This window comes from Aquarana catesbeiana, linkage group LG09 (genome assembly GCF_042186555.1).
Source record: "Aquarana catesbeiana isolate 2022-GZ linkage group LG09, ASM4218655v1, whole genome shotgun sequence".
NCBI lineage: Eukaryota > Metazoa > Chordata > Amphibia > Anura > Ranidae > Aquarana > Aquarana catesbeiana.
In genome coordinates this window covers 322,137,596-322,164,660 of record NC_133332.1, presented here as the reverse complement: position 1 = coordinate 322,164,660, position 27,065 = coordinate 322,137,596, and the positions used below count along the sequence as shown (strand labels likewise).

Below are 27,065 nucleotides of genomic sequence, written 5' to 3'. Positions count from 1 at the left end.
AGATGTAGATCTATGGGATGGATACATATAATACACATAGTATAGATAGATGTGATCTATGGGATGGATACATATAATACACATAGTATAGATAGAGATGTAGATCTATGGGATGGATACATATAATACACATAGTATAGATATAGATGTGATCTATGGGATGGATACATATAATACACATAGTATAGATAGAGATATAGATCTATGGGATGGATACATATAATACACATAGTATAGATAGATGTAGATCTATGGGATGGATACATATAATACACATAGTATAGATATAGATGTGATCTATGGGATGGATACATATAATACACATAGTATAGATAGAGATATAGATCTATGGGATGGATACATATAATACACATAGTATAGATAGATGTGATCTATGGGATGGATACATATAATACACATAGTATAGATAGAGATGTAGATCTATGGGATGGATACATATAATACACATAGTATAGATATAGATGTGATCTATGGGATGGATACATATAATACACATAGTATAGATAGAGATATAGATCTATGGGATGGATACATATAATACACATAGTATAGATAGATGTAGATCTATGGGATGGATACATATAATACACATAGTATAGATAGATGTAGATCTATGGGATGGATACATATAATACACATAGTATAGATAGATGTAGATCTATGGGATGGATACATATAATACACATAGTATAGATAGATGTAGATCTATGGGATGGATACACATAATACACATAGTATAGATAGATGTAGATCTATGGGATGGATACATATAATACACATAGTATAGATAGATGAGGATCTATGGGATGGATACATATAATACACATAGTATAGATAGATGTAGATCTATGGGATGGATACATATAATACACATAGTATAGATATAGATGTAGATCTATGGGATGGATACATATAATACACATAGTATAGATAGAGATGTAGATCTATGGGATGGATACATATAATACACATAGTATAGATAGAGATGTAGATCTATGGGATGGATACATATAATACACATAGTATAGATAGATGTAGATCTATGGGATGGATACATATAATACACATAGTATAGATAGATGTAGATCTATGGGATGGATACATATAATACACATAGTATAGATAGAGATGTAGATCTATGGGATGGATACATATAATACACATAGTATAGATAGATGTAGATCTATGGGATGGATACATATAATACACATAGTATAGATATAGATGTGATCTATGGGATGGATACATATAATACACATAGTATAGATAGAGATGTAGATCTATGGGATGGATACATATAATACACATAGTATAGATAGAGATGTAGATCTATGGGATGGATACATATAATACACATAGTATAGATAGAGATGTAGATCTATGGGATGGATACATATAATACACATAGTATAGATAGAGATGTAGATCTATGGGATGGATACATATAATACACATAGTATAGATATAGATGTAGATCTATGGGATGGATACATATAATACACATAGTATAGATAGAGATATAGATCTATGGATGGATACATATAATACACATAGTATAGATAGATGTAGATCTATGGGATGGATACATATAATACACATAGTATAGATAGAGATGTAGATCTATGGGATGGATACATATAATACACATAGTATAGATAGATGTAGATCTATGGGATGGATACATATAATACACATAGTATAGATAGAGATGTAGATCTATGGGATGGATACATATAATACACATAGTATAGATAGATGTAGATCTATGGGATGGATACATATAATACACATAGTATAGATAGATGTAGATCTATGGGATGGATACATATAATACACATAGTATAGATAGATGTAGATCTATGGGATGGATACATATAATACACATAGTATAGATAGATGTAGATCTATGGGATGGATACATATAATACACATAGTATAGATATAGATGTAGATCTATGGGATGGATACATATAATACACATAGTATAGATATAGATGTAGATCTATGGGATGGATACATATAATACACATAGTATAGATAGATGTAGATCTATGGGATGGATACATATAATACACATAGTATAGATAGAGATGTAGATCTATGGGATGGATACATATAATACACATAGTATAGATAGATGTAGATCTATGGGATGGATACATATAATACACATAGTATAGATAGAGATATAGATCTATGGGATGGATACATATAATACACATAGTATAGATAGATGTAGATCTATGGGATGGATACATATAATACACATAGTATAGATATAGATGTAGATCTATGGGATGGATACATATAATACACATAGTATAGATAGAGATGTATAGATAGAGATGTAGATCTATGGGATGGATACATATAATACACATAGTATAGATAGATGTAGATCTATGGGATGGATACATATAATACACATAGTATAGATAGATGTAGATCTATGGGATGGATACATATAATACACATAGTATAGATAGAGATGTAGATCTATGGGATGGATACATATAATACACATAGTATAGATAGAGATGTAGATCTATGGGATGGATACATATAATACACATAGTATAGATAGATGTAGATCTATGGGATGGATACATATAATACACATAGTATAGATAGATGTAGATCTATGGGATGGATACATATAATACACATAGTATAGATAGAGATGTAGATCTATGGGATGGATACATATAATACACATAGTATAGATAGAGATGTAGATCTATGGGATGGATACATATAATACACATAGTATAGATATAGATGTAGATCTATGGGATGGATACATATAATACACATAGTATAGATAGAGATGTAGATCTATGGGATGGATACATATAATACACGAAGTATAGATAGAGATGTAGATCTATGGGATGGATACATATAATACACATAGTATAGATATAGATGTAGATCTATGGGATGGATACATATAATACACATAGTATAGATATAGATGTAGATCTATGGGATGGATACATATAATACACATAGTATAGATATAGATGTAGATCTATGGGATGGATACATATAATACACATAGTATAGATATAGATGTAGATCTATGGGATGGATACATATAATACACATAGTATAGATATAGATGTAGATCTATGGGATGGATACATATAATACACATAGTATAGATAGAGATGTAGATCTATGGGATGGATACATATAATACACATAGTATAGATAGATGTAGATCTATGGGATGGATACATATAATACACATAGTATAGATAGATGTAGATCTATGGGATGGATACATATAATACACATAGTATAGATATAGATGTAGATCTATGGGATGGATACATATAATACACATAGTATAGATAGATGTAGATCTATGGGATGGATACATATAATACACATAGTATAGATAGAGATGTAGATCTATGGGATGGATACATATAATACACATAGTATAGATATAGATGTAGATCTATGGGATGGATACATATAATACACATAGTATAGATATAGATGTAGATCTATGGGATGGATACATATAATACACATAGTATAGATAGATGTAGATCTATGGGATGGATACATATAATACACATAGTATAGATAGAGATGTAGATCTATGGGATGGATACATATAATACACATAGTATAGATATAGATGTAGATCTATGGGATGGATACATATAATACACATAGTATAGATATAGATGTAGATCTATGGGATGGATACATATAATACACATAGTATAGATAGATGTAGATCTATGGGATGGATACATATAATACACATAGTATAGATAGATGTAGATCTATGGGATGGATACATATAATACACATAGTATAGATAGATGTAGATCTATGGGATGGATACATATAATACACATAGTATAGATATAGATGTGATCTATGGGATGGATACATATAATACACATAGTATAGATATAGATGTAGATCTATGGGATGGATACATATAATACACATAGTATAGATAGATGTAGATCTATGGGATGGATACATATAATACACATAGTATAGATATAGATGTAGATCTATGGGATGGATACATATAATACACATAGTATAGATAGATGTAGATCTATGGGATGGATACATATAATACACATAGTATAGATATAGATGTAGATCTATGGGATGGATACATATAATACACATAGTATAGATATAGATGTAGATCTATGGGATGGATACATATAATACACATAGTATAGATAGAGATGTAGATCTATGGGATGGATACATATAATACACATAGTATAGATATAGATGTAGATCTATGGGATGGATACATATAATACACATAGTATAGATAGAGATGTAGATCTATGGGATGGATACATATAATACACATAGTATAGATAGATGTAGATCTATGGGATGGATACATATAATACACATAGTATAGATAGAGATGTAGATCTATGGGATGGATACATATAATACACATAGTATAGATAGAGATGTAGATCTATGGGATGGATACATATAATACACATAGTATAGATAGATGTAGATCTATGGGATGGATACATATAATACACATAGTATAGATAGATGTAGATCTATGGGATGGATACATATAATACACATAGTATAGATATAGATGTAGATCTATGGGATGGATACATATAATACACATAGTATAGATAGAGATGTAGATCTATGGGATGGATACATATAATACACATAGTATAGATATAGATGTAGATCTATGGGATGGATACATATAATACACATAGTATAGATATAGATGTGATCTATGGGATGGATACATATAATACACATAGTATAGATAGATGTAGATCTATGGGATGGATACATATAATACACATAGTATAGATAGATGTAGATCTATGGGATGGATACATATAATACACATAGTATAGATAGATGTAGATCTATGGGATGGATACATATAATACACATAGTATAGATATAGATGTAGATCTATGGGATGGATACATATAATACACATAGTATAGATAGAGATGTAGATCTATGGGATGGATACATATAATACACATAGTATAGATATAGATGTGATCTATGGGATGGATACATATAATACACATAGTATAGATATAGATGTAGATCTATGGGATGGATACATATAATACACATAGTATAGATAGATGTAGATCTATGGGATGGATACATATAATACACATAGTATAGATAGATGTAGATCTATGGGATGGATACATATAATACACATAGTATAGATAGATGTAGATCTATGGGATGGATACATATAATACACATAGTATAGATATAGATGTAGATCTATGGGATGGATACATATAATACACATAGTATAGATAGAGATGTAGATCTATGGGATGGATACATATAATACACATAGTATAGATATAGATGTGATCTATGGGATGGATACATATAATACACATAGTATAGATATAGATGTGATCTATGGGATGGATACATATAATACACATAGTATAGATAGATGTAGATCTATGGGATGGATACATATAATACACATAGTATAGATAGATGTAGATCTATGGGATGGATACATATAATACACATAGTATAGATATAGATGTAGATCTATGGGATGGATACATATAATACACATAGTATAGATATAGATGTAGATCTATGGGATGGATACATATAATACACATAGTATAGATATAGATGTAGATCTATGGGATGGATACATATAATACACATAGTATAGATATAGATGTGATCTATGGGATGGATACATATAATACACATAGTATAGATAGAGATGTAGATCTATGGGATGGATACATATAATACACATAGTATAGATAGATGTAGATCTATGGGATGGATACATATAATACACATAGTATAGATAGAGATGTAGATCTATGGGATGGATACATATAATACACATAGTATAGATATAGATGTGATCTATGGGATGGATACATATAATACACATAGTATAGATAGAGATGTAGATCTATGGGATGGATACATATAATACACATAGTATAGATAGATGTAGATCTATGGGATGGATACATATAATACACATAGTATAGATATAGATGTGATCTATGGGATGGATACATATAATACACATAGTATAGATAGAGATATAGATCTATGGGATGGATACATATAATACACATAGTATAGATAGATGTGATCTATGGGATGGATACATATAATACACATAGTATAGATAGAGATGTAGATCTATGGGATGGATACATATAATACACATAGTATAGATATAGATGTGATCTATGGGATGGATACATATAATACACATAGTATAGATAGAGATATAGATCTATGGGATGGATACATATAATACACATAGTATAGATAGATGTAGATCTATGGGATGGATACATATAATACACATAGTATAGATAGATGTAGATCTATGGGATGGATACATATAATACACATAGTATAGATAGATGTAGATCTATGGGATGGATACATATAATACACATAGTATAGATAGATGTAGATCTATGGGATGGATACATATAATACACATAGTATAGATAGATGTAGATCTATGGGATGGATACATATAATACACATAGTATAGATAGATGTAGGATCTATGGGATGGATACATATAATACACATAGTATAGATAGATGTAGATCTATGGGATGGATACATATAATACACATAGTATAGATATAGATGTAGATCTATGGGATGGATACATATAATACACATAGTATAGATAGAGATGTAGATCTATGGGATGGATACATATAATACACATAGTATAGATAGAGATGTAGATCTATGGGATGGATACATATAATACACATAGTATAGATAGATGTAGATCTATGGGATGGATACATATAATACACATAGTATAGATAAGATGTAGATCTATGGGATGGATACATATAATACACATAGTATAGATAGAGATGTAGATCTATGGGATGGATACATATAATACACATAGTATAGATAGATGTAGATCTATGGGATGGATACATATAATACACATAGTATAGATATAGATGTAGATCTATGGGATGGATACATATAATACACATAGTATAGATAGAGATGTAGATCTATGGGATGGATACATATAATACACATAGTATAGATAGAGATGTAGATCTATGGGATGGATACATATAATACACATAGTATAGATAGAGATGTAGATCTATGGGATGGATACATATAATACACATAGTATAGATAGAGATGTAGATCTATGGGATGGATACATATAATACACATAGTATAGATATAGATGTAGATCTATGGGATGGATACATATAATACACATAGTATAGATAGAGATATAGATCTATGGGATGGATACATATAATACACATAGTATAGATAGATGTAGATCTATGGGATGGATACATATAATACACATAGTATAGATAGAGATGTAGATCTATGGGATGGATACATATAATACACATAGTATAGATAGATGTAGATCTATGGGATGGATACATATAATACACATAGTATAGATAGAGATGTAGATCTATGGGATGGATACATATAATACACATAGTATAGATAGATGTAGATCTATGGGATGGATACATATAATACACATAGTATAGATAGATGTAGATCTATGGGATGGATACATATAATACACATAGTATAGATAGATGTAGATCTATGGGATGGATACATATAATACACATAGTATAGATAGATGTAGATCTATGGGATGGATACATATAATACACATAGTATAGATATAGATGTAGATCTATGGGATGGATACATATAATACACATAGTATAGATATAGATGTAGATCTATGGGATGGATACATATAATACACATAGTATAGATAGAGATGTAGATCTATGGGATGGATACATATAATACACATAGTATAGATAGAGATGTAGATCTATGGGATGGATACATATAATACACATAGTATAGATAGATGTGATCTATGGGATGGATACATATAATACACATAGTATAGATAGAGATATAGATCTATGGGATGGATACATATAATACACATAGTATAGATAGATGTAGATCTATGGGATGGATACATATAATACACATAGTATAGATATAGATGTAGATCTATGGGATGGATACATATAATACACATAGTATAGATAGAGATGTATAGATAGAGATGTAGATCTATGGGATGGATACATATAATACACATAGTATAGATAGATGTAGATCTATGGGATGGATACATATAATACACATAGTATAGATAGATGTAGATCTATGGGATGGATACATATAATACACATAGTATAGATAGAGATGTAGATCTATGGGATGGATACATATAATACACATAGTATAGATAGAGATGTAGATCTATGGGATGGATACATATAATACACATAGTATAGATAGATGTAGATCTATGGGATGGATACATATAATACACATAGTATAGATAGATGTAGATCTATGGGATGGATACATATAATACACATAGTATAGATAGAGATGTAGATCTATGGGATGGATACATATAATACACATAGTATAGATAGAGATGTAGATCTATGGGATGGATACATATAATACACATAGTATAGATATAGATGTAGATCTATGGGATGGATACATATAATACACATAGTATAGATAGAGATGTAGATCTATGGGATGGATACATATAATACACGATAGTATAGATAGAGATGTAGATCTATGGGATGGATACATATAATACACATAGTATAGATATAGATGTAGATCTATGGGATGGATACATATAATACACATAGTATAGATATAGATGTAGATCTATGGGATGGATACATATAATACACATAGTATAGATATAGATGTAGATCTATGGGATGGATACATATAATACACATAGTATAGATATAGATGTAGATCTATGGGATGGATACATATAATACACATAGTATAGATATAGATGTAGATCTATGGGATGGATACATATAATACACATAGTATAGATAGAGATGTAGATCTATGGGATGGATACATATAATACACATAGTATAGATAGATGTAGATCTATGGGATGGATACACATAATACACATAGTATAGATAGATGTAGATCTATGGGATGGATACATATAATACACATAGTATAGATATAGATGTAGATCTATGGGATGGATACATATAATACACATAGTATAGATAGATGTAGATCTATGGGATGGATACATATAATACACATAGTATAGATAGAGATGTAGATCTATGGGATGGATACATATAATACACATAGTATAGATATAGATGTAGATCTATGGGATGGATACATATAATACACATAGTATAGATATAGATGTAGATCTATGGGATGGATACATATAATACACATAGTATAGATAGATGTAGATCTATGGGATGGATACATATAATACACATAGTATAGATAGAGATGTAGATCTATGGGATGGATACATATAATACACATAGTATAGATATAGATGTAGATCTATGGGATGGATACATATAATACACATAGTATAGATATAGATGTAGATCTATGGGATGGATACATATAATACACATAGTATAGATAGATGTAGATCTATGGGATGGATACATATAATACACATAGTATAGATAGATGTGATCTATGGGATGGATACATATAATACACATAGTATAGATAGATGTAGATCTATGGGATGGATACATATAATACACATAGTATAGATATAGATGTGATCTATGGGATGGATACATATAATACACATAGTATAGATATAGATGTGATCTATGGGATGGATACATATAATACACATAGTATAGATAGATGTAGATCTATGGGATGGATACATATAATACACATAGTATAGATATAGATGTAGATCTATGGGATGGATACATATAATACACATAGTATAGATAGATGTAGATCTATGGGATGGATACATATAATACACATAGTATAGATATAGATGTGATCTATGGGATGGATACATATAATACACATAGTATAGATATAGATGTAGATCTATGGGATGGATACATATAATACACATAGTATAGATAGAGATGTAGATCTATGGGATGGATACATATAATACACATAGTATAGATATAGATGTAGATCTATGGGATGGATACATATAATACACATAGTATAGATAGAGATATAGATCTATGGGATGGATACATATAATACACATAGTATAGATAGATGTAGATCTATGGGATGGATACATATAATACACATAGTATAGATAGAGATGTAGATCTATGGGATGGATACATATAATACACATAGTATAGATAGAGATGTAGATCTATGGGATGGATACATATAATACACATAGTATAGATAGATGTAGATCTATGGGATGGATACATATAATACACATAGTATAGATAGATGTAGATCTATGGGATGGATACATATAATACACATAGTATAGATATAGATGTAGATCTATGGGATGGATACATATAATACACATAGTATAGATAGAGATGTAGATCTATGGGATGGATACATATAATACACATAGTATAGATATAGATGTAGATCTATGGGATGGATACATATAATACACATAGTATAGATATAGATGTGATCTATGGGATGGATACATATAATACACATAGTATAGATAGATGTAGATCTATGGGATGGATACATATAATACACATAGTATAGATAGATGTAGATCTATGGGATGGATACATATAATACACATAGTATAGATAGATGTAGATCTATGGGATGGATACATATAATACACATAGTATAGATATAGATGTAGATCTATGGGATGGATACATATAATACACATAGTATAGATAGAGATGTAGATCTATGGGATGGATACATATAATACACATAGTATAGATATAGATGTGATCTATGGGATGGATACATATAATACACATAGTATAGATATAGATGTAGATCTATGGGATGGATACATATAATACACATAGTATAGATAGATGTAGATCTATGGGATGGATACATATAATACACATAGTATAGATAGATGTAGATCTATGGGATGGATACATATAATACACATAGTATAGATAGATGTAGATCTATGGGATGGATACATATAATACACATAGTATAGATATAGATGTAGATCTATGGGATGGATACATATAATACACATAGTATAGATAGAGATGTAGATCTATGGGATGGATACATATAATACACATAGTATAGATATAGATGTGATCTATGGGATGGATACATATAATACACATAGTATAGATATAGATGTGATCTATGGGATGGATACATATAATACACATAGTATAGATAGATGTAGATCTATGGGATGGATACATATAATACACATAGTATAGATAGATGTAGATCTATGGGATGGATACATATAATACACATAGTATAGATATAGATGTAGATCTATGGGATGGATACATATAATACACATAGTATAGATATAGATGTAGATCTATGGGATGGATACATATAATACACATAGTATAGATATAGATGTAGATCTATGGGATGGATACATATAATACACATAGTATAGATATAGATGTGATCTATGGGATGGATACATATAATACACATAGTATAGATAGAGATGTAGATCTATGGGATGGATACATATAATACACATAGTATAGATAGATGTGATCTATGGGATGGATACATATAATACACATAGTATAGATAGAGATGTAGATCTATGGGATGGATACATATAATACACATAGTATAGATATAGATGTGATCTATGGGATGGATACATATAATACACATAGTATAGATAGAGATATAGATCTATGGGATGGATACATATAATACACATAGTATAGATAGATGTAGATCTATGGGATGGATACATATAATACACATAGTATAGATAGATGTAGATCTATGGGATGGATACATATAATACACATAGTATAGATAGATGTAGATCTATGGGATGGATACATATAATACACATAGTATAGATAGATGTAGATCTATGGGATGGATACACATAATACACATAGTATAGATAGATGTAGATCTATGGGATGGATACATATAATACACATAGTATAGATATAGATGTAGATCTATGGGATGGATACATATAATACACATAGTATAGATAGATGAGGATCTATGGGATGGATACATATAATACACATAGTATAGATAGATGTAGATCTATGGGATGGATACATATAATACACATAGTATAGATATAGATGTGATCTATGGGATGGATACATATAATACACATAGTATAGATAGAGATGTAGATCTATGGGATGGATACATATAATACACATAGTATAGATAGAGATGTAGATCTATGGGATGGATACATATAATACACATAGTATAGATAGATGTAGATCTATGGGATGGATACATATAATACACATAGTATAGATAGATGTAGATCTATGGGATGGATACATATAATACACATAGTATAGATAGAGATGTAGATCTATGGGATGGATACATATAATACACATAGTATAGATAGATGTAGATCTATGGGATGGATACATATAATACACATAGTATAGATATAGATGTAGATCTATGGGATGGATACATATAATACACATAGTATAGATAGAGATGTAGATCTATGGGATGGATACATATAATACACATAGTATAGATAGAGATGTAGATCTATGGGATGGATACATATAATACACATAGTATAGATAGAGATGTAGATCTATGGGATGGATACATATAATACACATAGTATAGATATAGATGTAGATCTATGGGATGGATACATATAATACACATAGTATAGATAGATGTGATCTATGGGATGGATACATATAATACACATAGTATAGATAGATGTGATCTATGGGATGGATACATATAATACACATAGTATAGATAGAGATGTAGATCTATGGGATGGATACATATAATACACATAGTATAGATAGATGTAGATCTATGGGATGGATACATATAATACACATAGTATAGATAGATGTGATCTATGGGATGGATACATATAATACACATAGTATAGATAGAGATATAGATCTATGGGATGGATACATATAATACACATAGTATAGATAGATGTAGATCTATGGGATGGATACATATAATACACATAGTATAGATAGATGTAGATCTATGGGATGGATACATATAATACACATAGTATAGATAGAGATATAGATCTATGGGATGGATACATATAATACACATAGTATAGATAGATGTAGATCTATGGGATGGATACATATAATACACATAGTATAGATAGATGTAGATCTATGGGATGGATACATATAATACACATAGTATAGATAGATGTAGATCTATGGGATGGATACATATAATACACATAGTATAGATAGAGATGTAGATCTATGGGATGGATACATATAATACACATAGTATAGATAGATGTAGATCTATGGGATGGATACATATAATACACATAGTATAGATAGATGTAGATCTATGGGATGGATACATATAATACACATAGTATAGATAGAGATATAGATCTATGGGATGGATACATATAATACACATAGTATAGATAGATGTAGATCTATGGGATGGATACATATAATACACATAGTATAGATAGAGATATAGATCTATGGGATGGATACATATAATACACATAGTATAGATAGATGTAGATCTATGGGATGGATACATATAATACACATAGTATAGATATAGATGTGATCTATGGGATGGATACATATAATACACATAGTATAGATAGAGATGTAGATCTATGGGATGGATATATATATAGATTTGATGGAGCTCCTAGGGATCATCAAAGATTTGGATATTTTTTTATAACCTAATCCTGACTTGTACTTCTCCACAACATTGTCCCTTACTTGTGTGGAGAGTTCCTTGGTCTTCATGGCAGTGTTTGGTTAGTGGTGCCTCTCTCTTAGGTGTTGCTGCCTCTGGGGCCTTTCACAAAGGTGTGTCTATGTAATGACAGATCATGTGACACTTAGATTGCACACAGGTGGACATCATCTCACTAATTATGGGACTTATGAAGGTAATTGGTGGCACCAGAGCTTTTTATGGGCTTCATAACAAAGGGGGTGAATACATACACACATGACAATTATCAGTTTTTTATTTCTAAAAAATCGTTTTATGTATATATTTTTATAATTTTATTTCACCAACTTAGACTATTGTGTTCTGATCATCACATATCATTCAGATAAAGAAAACATTGAACTAAAGGCTGTAATGTAACAATATAGGTAAAAGCCAAGGGGGTGAATACTTTTGCACTCCCATTTTAGTGATGACTTCCTATAGGTGGCTCTGATCTCTATCTGAGGATAATTGTATTATTCACATTACACTCGGCCTATATCGTCACTGACTACGATCGTTGTGTTTTTCTTTTACCTCGAGTGGAATTCTTCTGTATACATTTTGATTTTGCTCATGAAAGTTGACGCACAAAGATTTTGCTGTTGAAAACTTTTGATATTCAATAAAATTGTTATTTGCAAAAAAAAAAAGTCCTGCAAGCAGCATCTTTGAAGCGTTGGAGTGCGGGGTGTAGCAAGATGGCGGTGACGAAACGTCACTTATGTTATAATATCTGAGGGGTCGTCTAATCTGACAAAACACCGGCATTCCGCTATTGGTGCTGACAGAACGTGAGTAGAGAAAGGCCGATAAGAGGCTCCCCTGATGGGGGGATCTGCACTGATAATGAGTGCAGCCCCATCGGTGTTGCCTGTCAGTGCCCATCGGTGTTGCCTGTCAGTGCCGCCTCATCAGTGCCCATCGGTGTTGCCTGTCAGTGCCGCCTCATCAGTGCCCATCGGTGTTGCCTGTCAGTGCCGCCTCATCAGTGCCCATCGGTGTTGCCTGTCAGTGCCGCCTCATCAGTGCCCATCGGTGTTGCCTGTCAGTGCCGCCTCATCAGTGCCCATCGGTGTTGCCTGTCAGTGTCTCTTCATCAGTGCCCATCGGTGTTGCCGGTCAGTGCCGCCTCATCAGTGCCCATCGGTGTTGCCTGTCCGTGTCTCTTCATCAGTGCCCATCGGTGTTGCCTGTCCGTGTCTCTTCATCAGTGCCCATCGGTGTTGCCTGTCAGTGCCGCCTCATCAGTGCCCATCGGTGTTGCCTGTCAGTGTCTCTTCATCAGTGCCTGTCGGTGTTGCCTGTCAGTGTCTCTTCATCAGTGCCCATCGGTGTTGCCTGTCAGTGCCGCCTCATCAGTGCCCATCAGTGTTGCCTGTCAGTGTCTCTTCATTAGTGCCTATCGGTGTTGCCTGTCAGTGTCTCTTCATCAGTGCCCATCGGTGTTGCCTGTCAGTGTCCCTTCATCAGTGCCCATCGGTGTTGCCTGTCAGTGTCTCTTCATCAGTGCCCATCGGTGTTGCCTGTCAGTGTCCCTTCATCAGTGCCCATCGGTGTTGCCTGTCAGTGTCTCTTCATCAGTGCCCATCCGTGTTGCCTGTCAGTGTCTCTTCATCAGTGCCCATCGGTGTTGCCTGTCAGTGTCTCTTCATCAGTGCCCATCAGTGTTGCCTGTCAGTGTCTCTTCATCAGTGCCCATCCGTGTTGCCTGTCAGTGTCTCTTCATCAGTGCCCATCGGTGTTGCCTGTCAGTGTCCCTTCATCAGTGCCCATCGGTGTTGCCTGTCAGTGTCCCTTCATCAGTGCCCATCGGTGTTGCCTGTCAGTGTCCCTTCATCAGTGCCCATCGGTGTTGCCTGTCCGTGTCTCTTCATCAGTGCCCATCGGTGTTGCCTGTCAGTGCCCCTCATCAGTGCCCATCGGTGTTGCCTGTCAGTGCCGCCTCATCAGTGCCCATCGGTGTTGCCTGTCAGTGTCTCTTCATCAGTGCCCATCGGTGTTGCCTGTCAGTGCCCCTCATCAGTGCCCATCGGTGTTGCCTGTCAGTGCCGCCTCATCAGTGCCCATCGGTGTTGCCTGTCAGTGCCGCCTCATCAGTGCCCATCGGTGTTGCCTGTCAATGTCTCTTCATCAGTGCCCATCCGTGTTGCCTGTCAGTGTCTCTTCATCAGTGCCTATCGGTGTTGCCTGTCAGTGTCTCTTCATCAGTGCCCATCGGTGTTGCCTGTCAGTGTCTCTTCATCAGTGCCCATCGATGTTGCCTGTCAGTGTCCCTTCATCAGTGCCCATCGGTGTTGCCTGTCGGTGTCCCTTCATCAGTGCCCATCGGTGTTGCCTGTCGGTGTCCCTTCATCAGTGCCCATCGGTGTTGCCTGTCGGTGTCCCTTCATCAGTGCCCATCGGTGTTGCCTGTCGGTGTCCCTTCATCAGTGCCCATCGGTGTTGCCTGTCGGTGTCCCTTCATCAGTGCCCATCGGTGTTGCCTGTCAGTGTCTCTTCATCAGTGCCCATCGGTGTTGCCTGTCAGTGTCTCTTCATCAGTGCCCATCGGTGTTGCCTGTCAGTGCCGCCTCATCAGTGCCCATCGGTGTTGCCTGTCAGTGTCTCTTCATCAGTGCCCATCGGTGTTGCCTGTCAGTGTCTCTTCATCAGTGCCCATCGGTGTTGCCTGTCAGTGTCTCTTCATCAGTGCCCATCGGTGTTGCCTGTCAGTGTCTCTTCATCAGTGCCCATCGGTGTTGCCTGTCAGTGTCTCTTCATCAGTGCCCATCGGTGTTGCCTGTCCGTGTCTCTTCATCAGTGCCCATCGGTGTTGCCTGTCAGTGTCTCTTCATCAGTGCCCATCGGTGTTGCCTGTCAGTGCCGCCTCATCAGTGCCCATTGGTGTTGCCTGTCAGTGTCTCTTCATCAGTGCCCATCGGTGTTGCCTGTCAGTGTCTCTTCATCAGTGCCCATCGGTGTTGCCTGTCAGTGCCGCCTCATCAGTGCCCATTGGTGTTGCCTGTCAGTGTCTCTTCATCAGTGCCCATCGGTGTTGCCTGTCAGTGCCGCCTCATCAGTGCCCATCGGTGTTGCCTGTCAGTGTCTCTTCATCAGTGCCCATCGGTGTTGCCTGTCAGTGTCTCTTCATCAGTGCCCATCGGTGTTGCCTGTCAGTGTCTCTTCATCAGTGCCCATCGGTGTTGCCTGTCAGTGCCGCCTAATCAGTGCCCATCGGTGTTGCCTGTCAGTGCCGCCTAATCAGTGCCCATCGGTGTTGCCTGTCAGTGCCGCCTAATCAGTGCCCATCGGTGTTGCCTGTCAGTGCCGCCTCATCAGTGCCCATCGGTGTTGCCTGTCAGTGTCTCTTCATCAGTGCCCATCGGTGTTGCCTGTCAGTGCCGCCTAATCAGTGCCCATCGGTGTTGCCTGTCAGTGCCGCCTAATCAGTGCCCATCGGTGTTGCCTGTCAGTGCCGCCTAATCAGTGCCCATCGGTGTTGCCTGTCAGTGCCGCCTAATCAGTGCCCATCGGTGTTGCCTGTCAGTGCCGCCTCATCAGTTAAGGAGAAAACTTTTTTTTTTCTTTTTAAAAATGTTTGGTCTTTTTTTCATTTGTTTGGCAAAAAATAAAAAGCCCCTCCCCCCCCCCCCCCCCCCCCCAGTGGTGATTAAATACCACCAATAGAAAGCTTTATCTGTCTTGAAAAAATGATAAAAATATGGTTTGGGTTCGGCGTTGGATGACCGCGCAATTGTCATTCAGCTGAAAATTGGCCTGGCCAGGAAGGGGGAACGTTTTTTTAATAATTCTACAATTTAGTTTACATATTTGAATATATTTTTTTGAATTTTTCAATAATGTACTTTGCACCTTTTCTGTAAGTTTATCTTTACTACCTCGCGTTCACCTCCCCGAAAACATGGACGTTCTTCCAAGAAACGCGTCGGGTGAAAATCATTATATGGGGGATAACCTGAGAGGATTGTGATCTGCGGGATCCAAGACAGTTGGGGGGATGGTTTTGTGTCGGGGACAGATTTCTGTGGGCTAAAGAAAGTGTGCCAAGGTGCCAGGTTGATTGGTGGGCGTTCCTGGAGGACATGGTCTATGGTGACACAGAGGGCCGTACATGGAGTGTAATGGTGTCCACATGGAGTTTGGGGGGAAGCGGCGCTTACAAAAATGTGCCAAAAAATCCCAACCAAGTACAACACTTTCACTTCCATAAATTTTAGTTAAAACTTTTATTACATCACTAATAATGACTAAGCATGGGCGGCTTCTGTTCTCTAAGGCCCGCCCCCGCAGAGCAGTGTAACTCATTGATGTCCAATAGATCAGTAGAGATGTCCGTCAGTGTCAGGATGGGGGGTGTTGGTGTAATATTCCCGGGGGGATGTCAGTGTCAGGATGGGGGGGTGTCGGTGTAATATTCCTGGGGGGATGTCAGTGTCAGGATGGGGGATGTCAGTGTCAGGATGGGGGGGTGTCGATGTAATATTACTGGGGGGTGTCAGTGTCAGGATGGGGGGGGGGTGTCGGTGTAATATTCCTGGGGGGATGTCAGTGTCAGGATGGGGGGTGTCGGTGTAATATTCCTGGGGGGATGTCAGTGTCAGGATGGGGGGGGGGTGTCGGTGTAATATTCCTGGGGGGATGTCAGTGTCAGGATGGGGGGAGTCGGTGTAATATTCCTGGGGGGGATGTCAGTGTCAGGATGGGGGGTGTCGGTGTAATATTCCTGGGGGGTGTCAGTGTCAGGATGGGGGGTGTCGGTGTAATATTCCTGGGGGGATGTCAGTGTCAGGATGGGGGGGTGTCGGTGTAATATTCCTGGGGGATGTCAGTGTCAGGATGGGGGGTGTCGGTGTAATATTCCTGGGGGGATGTCAGTGTCAGGATGGGGGGTGTCGGTGTAATATTCCTGGGGGGATGTCAGTGTCAGGATGGGGGGTGTCGGTGTAATATTCCTGGGGGATGTCAGTGTCAGGATGGGGGTGTCGGTGTAATATTCCTGGGGGGTGTCAGTGTCAGGATGGGGGGTGTTGGTGTAATATTCCTGGGGGGGTGTCAGTGTCAGGATGGGGGGTGTCGGTGTAATATTCCTGGGGGGATGTCAGTGTCAGGATGGGGGGTGTCAGTGTAATATTCCTGGGGGGTGTCAGTGTCAGGATGGGGGGTGTCGGTGTAATATTCCTGGGGGGTGTCAGTGTCAGGATGGGGGGTGTTGGTGTAATATTCCTGGGGGGGATGTCAGTGTCAGGATGGGGGGTGTCGGTGTAATATTCCTGGGGGGATGTCAGTGTCAGGATGGGGGTGTCGGTGTAATATTCCTGGGGGGGTGTCAGTGTCAGGATGGGGGGTGTCGGTGTAATATTCCTGGGGGGGTGTCAGTGTCAGGATGGGGGGTGTCGGTGTAATATTCCTGGGGGGATGTCAGTGTCAGGATGGGGGGTGTCGGTGTAATATTCCTGGGGGGATGTCAGTGTCAGGATGGGGGGTGTCATTGTAATATTCCTGGGGGGATGTCAGTGTCAGGATGGGGGGTTGTCGGTGTAATATTCCTGGGGGGATGTCAGTGTCAGGATGGGGGGTTGTCGGTGTAATATTCCTGGGGGGGGGACGTCTGTGCAGGAAGTTCTTCTCATATGATGGACACTGCGAGGACTAAGTGTCTTCTATCAGTTGCTGGGTTCACCTTCTATAGATTCCGGGGGAACATTTTCATTTCTTCCTCAAACATTCCACACATTCGCTTCATTCTTTATTCCACCGTTAATATATACTCCGCATTGACCTTGTATAGCGCTTTTCTCTCTGAGGACTCCAAGTATTGGAGAAGGCGTTGGCCGGGAATCGAACCCGGGTCAGCTGCTGGAAAGGCAGCTATGCTCACCACTGCACCACCAACGCAAGGTAGCATGTCTTTGTAGTGTGGGAGGAAACCGGAGTACCCGGAGGAAACCCACGCAAGCACAGGGAGAACATGCAAACTCCATGCAGATAGTGTCCTGGTCAGGATTTGAACCAAGGACCCCAGTGCTGCAAGGCTAACCACTAAGCCTCTGTGCTGCCCATATGCAGCCTCTGTTCTCTAAGACCCGCCCCCGCTGAGCGGAGTACATCATTTATTTCCACTCAACATACCTCCAGAAGAAATACAAACTTATCCAAATCTTCAATCTGTATACACTGCATCAGTTGATGATCATATAGTAACTTCCAGCACATCCAGCCCAGCCCTTGTCCCGGGTGTGAGTGCAGAGCAGGGAGGCTGCAGTGGTAGAGATCTGACTTTTATGTACAGAAGCCGTGCTGTGAGTGCAGGAAAACCCCGGCTACAGGATGTGAAGGGACCATTCATATTACACCCGGGCATCTTTTCCCATCCACCAATCTATAAATGCCCGCTCTTTCCCTATACGCTGGTTGCCTGACAAAGGGGCGGGTCTGGGTAGCAGTCCCGCCCATCCCTGACATCACAGGTTGAATTTGACAGCAGCACGCTCTCTCTACAGCTACACAGGCCACTCCCAGCGGGTTTGCTCACCAATCACAAGCTGTGCTGGATGTGCTGGAAGTTTCTATATGATTCTTCTTATCAGGCTTCATCCTCCAGGGCCAGACCTAAGCCAGGGGCCCCGGGGGCGGTCCTCAGGAGGTGCGACCTTGGAAATGGGAAGGTCAATCTCTTTCACAGCAGTATCAGCATTTTCCTAGAAAAGATAAAAATGTGATCAGTCATTTTATTTACAACGCCCAACAAAATGACAACCTAAACCGAGGAACTCTGGAAGGTTCCCGGCCCAATTAATAATAATATGGGGGAGGGACACATAAACCAATAAAGCCATGGTCCTGCACAAAGGTTTGGGGGGAATATAATGGGTGAAAGCTTTGTGAATTGGGTCTAAGGTGTCAGAATATTACAATGCCTTACCTTCTTCTGGGAATTCAGTGGCTGGGTGGAGTTTTCTTCATACACACAATAGATGGAACAGGACAAGATGCTTGACGAGGAGCCACAGCCGTATTCTGATAAGCCGCAAGCTGTAAGCTGACTGGAGCCCAGCGACCATCAAATTCATTCCAATCGTTGATAAACGTGGGTGGGCTACTGATTTCTAATCCCACCCACCACGTGCAGAAGTCATATGAACCATTGATGAGCATGGGTGAGATTCTGTATTTCAAGATCGTCCATCCCCTGGAGCAGTCTGCCTTCAGCCCAGCGGCCGTCCATTCATACCAATGACCAGCAGTGATGAGCATGGGTGAGACTCTGTTCTTCATGGCCGCCAACCCCCTGAAGCAGTCAGGCTGGAGCCCGGGGATTGGTAATTCGTACGAACCATTGATAAGCATAGGTGGGACTTTGTTCTTCAAGGACACCCAACCTTTGGAGCAGTCTGCCTTGAGCCCAGCAACAGTCCATTCATACCAATGACCAGCAGTGCTAAGCATGAGTGAGACTCTGTTCTTTATGACCACCAACCCTGTGAATAAGTCTGACTGGAGCCCAGGGACCGTCCGTTCATATGAACCATTGATAAGCATGGGCGAGACTCTGTTCTTTAAGGTCATCCAGCCTCTGGAGCAGTCGGCCTTGAGCCCAGCAACCAACCATTCACACCAATAATCAGCACTTTTAAGCATGAGTGAGACTCTGTTCTTCAAGATTTCCCATCCCTTATAGCATTCAGCCTTGAGCCCAGCAACCATCCATTCATACCAATGACCAGCAGTGATGAGCATGGGTGAGACTCTGTTCTTCAAGGCCACCAACCCCGTGAATAAGTCTGACTGGAGCCCAGGGACCATCAGTTCATATGAACCATTGATAAGCATGGGCGAGACTCTGTTCTTCAAGGTCACCCAGCCTCTGGAGCAGTCAGCCTTGAGCCCAGCAACCAACCATTCACACCAATAATCGGCACTTTTAAGCATGAGTGAGACTCTGTTCTTCAAGATTTCCCATCCCTTATAGCATTCAGCCTTGAGCCCAGCAACCATCCATTCATACCAATGACCAGCAGTGATGAGCATGGGTGAGACTCTGTTCTTCAAGGCCACCAAGTCCGTGAATAAGTCTGGAGCCCAGGGACCATCCGTTCATATGAACCATTGATAAGCATGGGCGAGACTCTGTTCTTCATGGTCACCCAGCCTCTGGAGTAGTCTTCCTTGTGCCCAGCAACCGTCCATTTATACCAATGACCATCAGTGGTAAGTATGGGTGAGACTCTGTTCTTCATGGTCACCCAGCCTCTGGAGTAGTCTTCCTTGTGCCCAGCAACCCTCCATTTATACCAATGACCATCAGTGGTAAGTATGGGTGAGACTCTGTTCTTCAAGGCCACCCACCCCTTGGAGCATCCTGCGACCGTCTATTCATACCAATGACCAGCAGTGATAAGAATGGGTGAGACTCTGTTCTTTAAGGCCATCCATCCTGGGTACCAGTCTGACGTGGGACCAGGGACTATCCGTTCATATCAATATGCGTCATTGCTAAGCTTGGGTGGGACTCTGATCTCTAAGCCCACCCAGCTCCTGAACCAGTCAGCATTAACAATGTCATCTAGTAACAAAATAACATTCAGCTGGTGAATGAAATAGTAGCGGGATGTTCTTCCTGTGAAACGCGTAGTGAGCATGTAACCCATTATGAGGGTGCTTGTGGAAAGTATCACCTTCATGTCGTTTACAGGGGTCATCAGCTTCATAAGAAAGCTGGGGGGTTTGGGTGAAGGTTTCCCAATGTTTGTAGACCACTCCTCGATGTCCTGCATCACTTTCTCCATGAATTCCGCTGTTTCCTGCTCCACCGTTTTCATAAACCCCCTAAACTCCTCTGTTTTGTGGTCCACCATCTCCATAATGTCCGCTGTTTCCTTCTCTGCCCTCTCAATAAACTCTGCTGTTCTATCCTCCGCCTTCTCTATAAACTGGGCAGTTCTCTGTTCCGCATTCTTCATAAATTCTGCTTTTTCCTTCTCCGCCTTCCCAATAAACTCCACAAAGTCGTCTTTTTTCTGCTACATCTCCTCCATAAAGGCCGCCGTTTTATGCTCCGCCTTCTCCCTAATCTCCATATATTCCGCTGTTTTCTGCCGCACCTCCTCCATGATGTGCGCCGTTTCCTGCCGCACCTCCTCCATAGTCTGTGTTGTTTTATCCTCCATCTTCTCCTGAAACGCTGCAGCTTCTCTCTGCACCTCCTCCAGAATCTCCACAATATCTGCAGTTTCCTGCTTCACAATCTCCATAATCTCCGCCGTTTCCACCTCCACCTCCTCCATAATCTCCGCTGTTTCCACCTCCACCTCCTCCATAATCTCCGCTGTTTCCAGCTCCACCTCCTTCATAATCTGCCCAGCTTTGTGCTCCGCCTTCTGAATAAACATCGCCGTTTCCAGCGACACTTTCTGCATGAATTCTGCCATTTCCCGCTCCACCTTCTGCAGAAAGTCGGCAAATTCCTCCTTCCTCTCATGTACCATTCCTACATACAGGAGGAATGGCACCGCCAGCAGCAGCAAGATCTTATACTGCAGCCTCATTTTTGGTGACAGTTTTTTTAAAATCGCTAAAAATATAACGATAGTCAAAATAATTGTCGCTATGTGACAATCTCTGATAATCAATAGATAGAAATCCACACTCAATACCAATAACAGGTCATCAAATGTGATTCAATACAAAGAAATCAGCAGCTTCCTCCACAAAGGACTAGAAGAATAGTAATTCTCACACTAATAGCAGCAATGCTCACTATAAGCGGCCTCTGGAAATCCCGGGACACCCCCAACTTCTCCACCGCTAGAGCCGGACTCCATATCTGAGCTCATTTTGAACTTCTACTTCTAGAAAATACTCCACCAAAAAGAATCGGAGTACATGGAGATCTCATCCAGGAGCTTCCAACTACCGAAAAGAGTGCAAATTGTAAATGACCCCTAAGTGTGAAATTCCCCGAAGTCCTATATGTGCAGATTCCCCATGTACTCCACCATCTTGGACCCACTTTATTCATCAAATTAGCAAGTTTTGTTTTCATTCTTTGGACTGATAATTCACGTTTTCTTGGAGGCCGGTCCATGAATACAGTTTGAACCCTTTAGGGGTGGACTGGTTCAGGTGAACAAGTATTCTACTCTTATCTTTATGAAACAATGTAATTATGTTGGTTACAAATGACGAACGTGAATGACAATCTGTATTGTTAATTAAAAACTTGCAATAAAAATGTATTGTTAAAGAAAAAGACAATGGTAAGAAAGGAGAAGTATCATAATGGAGGATGAATAGGCGAATCACTAGACCCCTTTCACACTGAGGCATTTTTCAGGCTTTAAACGGCTAAAAATGGCGCCTGAAAAAAGCCTCCCCTGCCCCCCCAATGTGAGAGCCTCAGTGCTTCCACACGGGGGCGCTGCGCTGGCGGGACGTTAAAGTCCTGTACGGAGGTACCACCCAGCCAGATGTTAGGGACCATGTCCCATCTCAGAATGCTTTGGCACAAGCTGTCTCTCCAATATGTCCTCTCCTCTCCAATATGCCCCTCTCCTCTCTCCAATATGTCCCTCTCCTCTCCAATATGTCCTCTCCTCTCCAATATGTCCTCTCCTCTCCAATATGCCCTCTCCTCTCCAATATGCCCTCTCCTCTCTCCAATATGCCCTCTCCTCTCTCCAATATGCCCCTCTCCTCTCCAATATGCCCTCTCCTCTCTCCAATATGCCCTCTCCTCTCCAATATGTCCTCTCCTCTCTCCAATATGTCCTCTCCTCTCCAATATGTCCTCTCCTCTCCAATATGCCCTCTCCTCTCCAATATGCCCTCTCCTCTCTCCAATATGCCCTCTCCTCTCTCCAATATGCCCCTCTCCTCTCCAATATGCCCTCTCCTCTCTCCAATATGCCCTCTCCTCTCTCCAATATGCCCTCTCCTCTCTCCAATATGCCCTCTCCTCTCCAATATGCCCTCTCCTCTCTCCAATATGCCCTCTCCTCTCTCCAATATGCCCCTCTCCTCTCTCCAATATGCCCCTCTCCTCTCCAATATGCCCCTCTCCTCTCCAATATGCCCCTCTCCTCTCCAATATGTCCCTCTCCTCGCCAATATGCCCCTCTCCTCGCCAATTTGCCCCTCTCCTCTCCAATATGCCCCTCTCCTCTCCAATATGCCCCTCTCCTCTCCAATATGCCCCTCTCCTCTCCAATATGTCCCTCTCCTCACCAATATGCCCCTCTCCTCTCCAATATGCCCCTCTCCTCTCCAATATGCCCCTCTCCTCTCCAATATGCCCCTCTCCTCTCCAATATGCCCCTCTCCTCTCCAATATGTCCCTCTCCTCTCCAATATGCCCCTCTCCTCTCCAATATGCCCTCTCCTGTCTCCAATATGCCCTCTCCTCTCCAATATGCCCTCTCCTCTCTCCAATATGCCCCTCTCCTCTCCAATATGCCCTCTCCTCTCTCCAATATGCCCCTCTCCTCTCCAATATGCCCTCTCCTCTCTCCAATATGTCCTCTCCTCTCCAATATGTCCCTCTCCTCGCCAATATGCCCCTCTCCTCTCCAATATGCTCTCTCCTCTCTCCAATATGTCCTCTCCTCTCTCCAATATGCCCCTCTCCTCGCCAATATGCCCCTCTCCTCTCCAATATGCCCTCTCCTCTCTCCAATATGTCCTCTCCTCTCTCCAATATGCCCCTCTCCTCGCCAATATGCCCCTCTCCTCTCCAATATGCCCTCTCCTCTCTCCAATATGCCCTCTCCTCTCTCCAATATGTCCTCTCCTCTCTCCAATATGCCCCTCTCCTCGCCAATATGCCCCTCTCCTCTCCAATATGCCCTCTCCTGTCTCCAATATGCCCTCTCCTCTCCAATATGCCCTCTCCTCTCCAATATGCCCTCTCCTCTCCAATATGCCCTCTCCTCTCCAATATGCCCCTCTCCTCTCCAATATGCCCTCTCCTCTCTCCAATATGGCCTCTCCTCTCCAATATGCCCCTCTCCTCTCCAATATGCCCTCTCCTCTCTCCAATATGTCCTCTCCTCTCTCCAATATGCCCCTCTCCTCTCCAATATGCCCTCTCCTCTCTCCAATATGTCCTCTCCTCTCTCCAATATGTCCTCTCCTCTCTCCAATATGCCCCTCTCCTCTCTCCAATATGTCCTCTCCTCTCTCCAATATGTCCTCTCCTCTCTCCAATATGCCCTCTCCTCTCTCCAATATGCCCCTCTCCTCTCCAATATGCCCTCTCCTCTCTCCAATATGCCCCTCTCCTCTCCAATATGCCCTTCTCCTCTCCAATATGCCCCTCTCCTCTCTCCAATATGCCCTCTCCTCTCCAATATGTCCTCTCCTCTCCAATATGCCCCTCTCCTCTCTCCAATATGCCCCTCTCCTCTCCAATATGCCCCTCTCCTCTCCAATATGCCCCTCTCCTCTCTCCAATATGTCCTCTCCTCTCCAATATGCCCCTCTCCTCTCCAGTATGCCCTCTCCTCTCCAGTATGCCCTCTCCTCTCCAATATGCCCTCTCCTCTCCAATATGCCCTCTCCTCTCTCCAATATGTCCTCTCCAATATGCCCCTCTCCTCTCCAATATGGCCTCACCTCTCTCCAATATGCCCTCTCCTCTCCAATATGCCCTCTCCTCTCCAATATGCCCTCTCCTCTCTCCAATATGCCCTCTCCTCTCTCCAATATGCCCTCTCCTCTCCAATATGCCCTCTCCTCTCTCCAATATGCCCCTCTCCTCTCCAATATGCCCTCTCCTCTCTCCAATATGTCCTCTCCAATATGTCCCTCTCCTCGCCAATATGCCCCTCTCCTCTCCAATATGCCCTCTCCTCTCTCCAATATGTCCTCTCCTCTCTCCAATATGCCCCTCTCCTCTCCAATATGCCCTCTCCTCTCTCCAATATGTCCTCTCCTCTCTCCAATATGCCCCTCTCCTCTCCAATATGTCCTCTCCTCTCTCATATGCCCTCTCCTCTCCAATATGTCCTCTCCTCTCCAATATGCCCTCTCCTCTCTCCAATATGTCCCTCTCCTCTCCAATATGCCCTCTCCTCTCTCCAATATGCCCCTCTCCTCTCCAATATGCCCTCTCCTCTCTCCAATATGCCCCTCTCCTCTCCAATATGCCCCTCTCCTCTCCAATATGCACCTCTCCTCTCTCCAAAATGTCCCTCTCCTCTCCAATATGC

At 39.9% G+C, this 27,065-nt stretch overlaps 1 non-coding gene across 1 annotated transcript; it reads right to left on the bottom strand.

The window, feature by feature from the left end:
• Positions 1–19,683: 19,683 nt before the first annotated feature.
• TRNAE-UUC (transfer RNA glutamic acid (anticodon UUC)) lies at positions 19,684–19,755 on the bottom strand. The gene has a single exon. It is a non-coding gene; the product is annotated as a tRNA-Glu (tRNA).
• Positions 19,756–27,065: the final 7,310 nt, after the last annotated feature.